The sequence below is a fragment of the Budorcas taxicolor genome, chromosome 5, assembly GCF_023091745.1.
Source record: "Budorcas taxicolor isolate Tak-1 chromosome 5, Takin1.1, whole genome shotgun sequence".
NCBI classification, from domain to species: domain Eukaryota; kingdom Metazoa; phylum Chordata; class Mammalia; order Artiodactyla; family Bovidae; genus Budorcas; species Budorcas taxicolor.
Window position 1 is genome coordinate 131,997,493 of NC_068914.1, and position 6,000 is coordinate 132,003,492.

Below are 6,000 nucleotides of genomic sequence, written 5' to 3' on the forward strand. Positions count from 1 at the left end.
CTACCAGTTTTTAAGATAACAGTGGCAATGCATTGCTGAGTTATGGTGGGCAGGTTCTTTTTAGTTCAACAAAGGGATGATAATAATTGTTATGGGGACCTCTCTGGCAGTCCAGTGGTTAAGCCTTCAGGCTTCCACTGCAGAAGGTCATGGGCTTAATCTCTGTTTGGGGAACTAAGATCCCACATGCCACATGATGTGGTCAAAAATTTTTTCTAAATAAAAAAAATAATTTTTATGAGAGCTAGTGAACTGGGCATTTTTGAAAGATGGTTGTCCCCCTACTAAAGGAGGTTGCATGAAAATAAACTTCAGTTATTTCATCTTGATTGATGGCATTTGTTTAGTATCTGCTAAGTGTCACTTCTGAGTGATAAAATGTGATTCAGAGAGATTATTTATCAGAGTAATACAAAGCTTTCTAGTATATTAAAACAAGTATAACATCTTCTGAAATAACTATTTTCCTAAGTTTTTTTCTGAAAAAGATTTTTCTGAAAAAACTATCTTTTTTTTTTCATTATACTTAAGTTACAGATGAGAAAACTGAGGCTAGAAGGTAAATGAATTACTCCCAAATAGTTAATTTAATCATTGATCTCGGTCTGACTCCAGAGATGGCACTTCTGTTTTTGGAAGTATATATTTTTATTAAGAAAATATTTTTTACTAAGAAAAACTAGTGTATTATATCCTATTTAATAAAGCATAATTATCCTCTAAATTTTATATTTAAAGTGGCAAATTAAATAAAAAATTAAAATTGAGCTTAAAAAAAAAAAATTGAGTTCAGAGATGGTACTTCCAAACACCAGAGAAGGGAGGAGTAGTAAGATCAGAGTGTATTGAAGAGAGATTCATGCATTAGAATCTAGGAAATGCAGAATTATTGGGCATCAGTAAGAGTGAGGACAGGGTCAGGTCTAGAGACTCTCTGCTCTCTAATACTATTTCTGTCAAGCTTCTCGGCTTCATCCTTCCCTTCAGAGCTGTCATCTCCACCTTTCTCTCCACTCCTTCCTCATCTTGCATGTAGACTTTCTGACCATTCTTATCTCAGGTGAAATCTCGGAGCACCTGCACCCGCAGTCACTTTCTTCACTTCTCAGATTGTCTATTTCCAAGTATCAAGCCAGAAATTTCCTATGTCCAGCTCGTCGTTTCATCTTACATATGACTGGACAAATTTACACGACTTCAGTTTGGGTCAAGGATCAACCTTTGGCTTAAAAAGCTCTGGCCAGAAGGTCTGAGCCAGTTGAAAGTAGTATCTTCTGCTGAGGGGAGTTTCACAGTCTGGAGAGTGACATGAAAATCAGGATACAAATTCAAATCACAACCAGTAGTTCCAGAAGAAAAAGAGTGATGGGACTGGGCTGGCTACTGATTCTTTGTGGGGAAAAAAAGGAAAATTGGAAAAAAGGAGGGAGAGCCATTCTTCAATTACTTGAGTGAAACTCAAGCAAACTCTTGGGCATTCCTTCTATGTTTGAATCCCCTACCTTTGCTCCAGAAAGAAGGGAAGTCCAAAGAAAGATATTTAAAAAAAAAAAAAAAAAACACAAGAAAACAAGACAAAATCTCCTGCCATAAGTAATCACTTCCAAATATTGACTTTTTAAGCCCAAGTTTTATTTCCCTGTGGAATGACTGCATAACACACAGCTTAGGAGACATTTCCTCCCACTACCCATTCAAAATGAGCAGTAACACTCATCTAGAATTGCACCATCCTGCTCATTTCAGGATCCCCAACACATATGACAATCACAAGCATACTTTAGATAGAGGCACCCGTTTCTCCCAGTGACCTATCACTTCCAGTGCCAAGGACTTGGCCCAGGCACAGAGTTTGCTGTGTCCTTGACAAAGAGGAGAGAGAAAGTGGCAGAAGCAGATTTAGGAGTAACAAAATTTCACCTGAAAATAGGAGCTTCTTTTCTTTGTTCCCACTTGACAACTTCCAGCCTATATTAAATGCAGTATAACATTATATTGGAAACACAAGGCATCTAGGCTTTTGGCCAAAAATGTAGGGAAAAAATTAGCAAGCCTAATATTTCATGGAAAATTCTTGGCTTATATAATATTTTAATAAAGCTTAGTTACATGTGCCAATAAGGCATAGAGATGACAGAATGATTTATGATTTAAATATCATATAATCACTGTAGCATCTAGTACTGTCTTGTATCAGACAACATGAGAGAAGAAAATTCCTGGGGGCAAAGGAGAGCGAAGAAATGCAAAATCAGTGCAGATGTCAGTAGAGTGCATATGGCATAAACCATCTCATTAAAAATCTGATGAAAGATAATAATAGCTAACACATACTAAGAAGATATGAGCTTTATAAGTATGCTCTCATTTAATCTTGACAAAAATTCTATGAGGTAAGCATTATTACCTCCATTTTACAATTGAGATCCAGATTGGTTAATGCGCCAAAGGTTTAGTTGAATTGAGATGCAAACTCAGGCAATCTGATTTCCAAGCTCATGCTCATGCTCATAGCCATGTGCTATACCAGACTACTGATGTAATTAGTGAATGAGTTAACTTCTCTTGGGATTAAATGATTTCAATGATATGTGATCTATAATAACAAGGAATTATGTCAGTCTGCATAGAATATATTGAAAAAAAGGAACTGGGCCAAGAATTAAAAGACTCGAGTTCTAGTCTTGGTCTGATCACACATTGAATGTATGGCCTTGGACTTATCATTGAAAGCCTGAGTTTCCATTTCCTCATTTGCAAAAAGGAAAAAAAAAAAAAAAAAAACAAGAAAGCATGGTAACAACTGCCTGCTCACATCACTGAGTTTTTGTGAAGCTCAAATTAAATGATTTTGAAAAAAGTGTATAATTTGAAAAGCACGTTCTGATATGAAATATTAACATTGAGGACTCACTACATATATCACATCTTAACAGTATTATAGGGATTCCCTGGAGGCTCAGACAGTAAAGAATTCACCTACAATATGGGAAACCTGAGTTTGATCCCTGGATTGGGAAGATCTTCTGGAGGAGGGCATAGCAACCCAGTCCAGTATTCTTGCCTGGAGAATCCCCATGGACAGAGGAGCCTGGCAGGCTGCAGTCCATGGGGTTGCAAAGAGTTGGACATGACCGAACAACTAAGCACAATAATATTATAAGGGATTTTTTAAGTCAGAAAATAAACTTTTTCTGAAAGTTTAAAATTTGATACGATTTTTAAAATTTTGATATGATTCCAACTTTACAATGTTCAGATCATATATTCAAGCTGAAATATTATATCAAAATGGCTCCAGAATATTGAAACCCTTGGAATTCTGGAAAGGGCAAATGCAAAATCAGTCTGCTGAGATACAACCTAGATCTTCTGGGAAGGATGAATAAAATCAGATTAACTCCCATTCAAAATTAAAATCACCAGGATAGGAATCAAGAAACACAAAAAATAATGATATTAGCACAAAAACTAGAAAAAATAAAATGATCTATAAGGTATTAAAAATATGTATGTTTTTCCAAAAAAGATGTGAAAATGTGCTCAATATAATTTTTCATCAGAAATGCAAATAAAAGAACAGCTACCTACCCACTACAATGATTAAAACCACGAAGACTAACAATATGAAGTGTTGGTGAAGGTGGAACTGTCACACGCTGTTATTAGAGTATAAATGGCACAACCAATATGGAAAACTGGCTGTTTCTACTAAGGCTAAAAATATGCGCCTCTGCCAGGACTCAACATTTCCACTTCTGGGCACATATCCAAGAGAAATGAGTGCTTATGTCCACAAAAAGACTTGTACAGAAATGTTAAGAGCAGCTTTATTCCTAAGAGTGAAAAGAAAACAAAAACAGCCCAAACCCCTGACAACAGGAAGATGGATGAATAAATGGTGGCTAATCCACACCAGGAAATAACTATTCCTGGTATATGGAACAACATGGCCAAAACTCGCAAATATAATGCTGACTGAAAGGACGCAGGCACAGAAGAGTATCTTTATATGTGATTCCACAAGAGTATCCTTATACATGATTCCATGTATACCAAGCTAAGCAACAAGCAAAACAAACCGATGATAAAATAAGCCATAACACAGTGAGCTCTGGTGGGGATCAATTACAATCTGGAAAGGGGCAGAAGGAAATTTTCTAGAGTGATGAATATGTTTTATGGTTGGTCTGTAATCTGTATGGCAGTTACATAGTTGTATACATAGGTGTTTTGGTTTTTAATATTACATTTTTTATTATATTCTATAGATTCCTGAGGCCGTGCTCATTTTTTTCAGTCTCTTTTCTCATTTTTTATATAATGTTATTTATTTATTTCTGGCTGTGCTGGGTCTTCGTTGCTGCTCAGGGTTTTTCCCTAGCTGTGGCAAGTGGGGTCTACTCTTTAGTTGCTGCATGGGTTTCTCACTATAGTGACTTCTCTTGTTGCGGAGCACAGGTTCAGGTGTGTTGGCCTCAGCAGCACGTAGACTCAGTAGTTGCAGCTCTGGGCTCGTGAGCTCAGGCTCAGTAGTTGTGGTGCAGGGGCTCTGTTGCTCTGTGGCATGTGGGATTTTCCCTGATCAGGGATCGAACCCAGGCCTCCTGCATGGGCAGACAGATTTCTTAACACTAAGCTACCAAGGAAACCCTACAAAGGTTTTTTAAAGGTAAGAAAAAGAGCAAATTAATTTAAAATAATCAAATAGGGACCTTCTAGAAAAGAAAAAAGCCATTAAAATTAGCAATTCAATGGAGAGGTTAAACAGCAATTAAGTTTAAGCTATGAGAGACTTCTTTGCACTGGAGACAGATTTAGAATGTAGCACAGAAAAAACTGATAGAAAATAAAAACATTGAAATGTAGAAAACTAGTTACCAGTAGGAAGAGGGAAGGGGGTAGGGGATGAAGAGATACAACTATTATGTATAAAATAAGCTACAGTATATTGTACAATACAGAGAACATAGCAAATACAATAACTATAAATAGGGTATAACCTTCAAAAATTGTGAATCAACATATTATATGTGCATGCGTGCTAAGTCACTCCAATCGCGTTCAACTCTGCAACCCCATGGACTGTAGCCCACCAGGCTTCTCTGTCCATGGGATTCTCCAGGCAACAATACTGGAGTGGGTTGCCATGCCCTCCTCCAGGGGATCTTCCCCCAGGGATCAAATCCATGTCTCTTATGTCTCCTGCTTTGGCAGGTGGGTTCTTTACCACTAGCACCACCTGGAAAGCCCATTATATTGTACACCTGTAACATATAATATTGTACAGCAAATATATGTCAATAAAAAAAAAAACACTGAAATGATATGGAGGATAGATTTAGAAGGTCTGAAAGAAAGATTCCAGAGGGAAAAACTGAGCATGAAGAGGACTCAGAGAGCCAAGAACTATTGCTAAAAAATTTGGACTCAGATGATTTCAGGAAGTACCTAATCCCTATTCTATTTAAACTATTACCATTCATAGAGAAGGGATATGCATCAATTCTTTCTACACTCATAACATGTATCCAAAATCAGGCAGAGATAACACAGAAAGAATAATACTAACTCACTTAAAGCTATCAATGCAATTATCCTAAGTATATATCAGGAAAACACCCCAGTATTATATTAAAATAATAACTTACCATGAAAAAGTGAAGTTTATCACAGGAATGTAAAAATAATATGACTTTTTTAACCTGGTAACTTAACTCATCCTATCAACTGGCCAAGGAAGAAAAAAAAAAGGTCACTTTGGTATATGCTATAAAGGCCTCTTATGTAATTCTTCATTCCTTTTTTATTTTAAAAATATAGAAAAGCTAGACTCCTCTGATGCCACAGTGGATAAGAATCCTCCTGCCAATGCAGGGGACAGGGGTTCGATCCCTGGTCCAGGAAGACTCCACATGCCACAGAGCAACTGAGCCCGTTCACGACAACTACGGAAGTCCGCACGCCTGGAGCCTGTGCTCCACGACAAGAGAAACCACT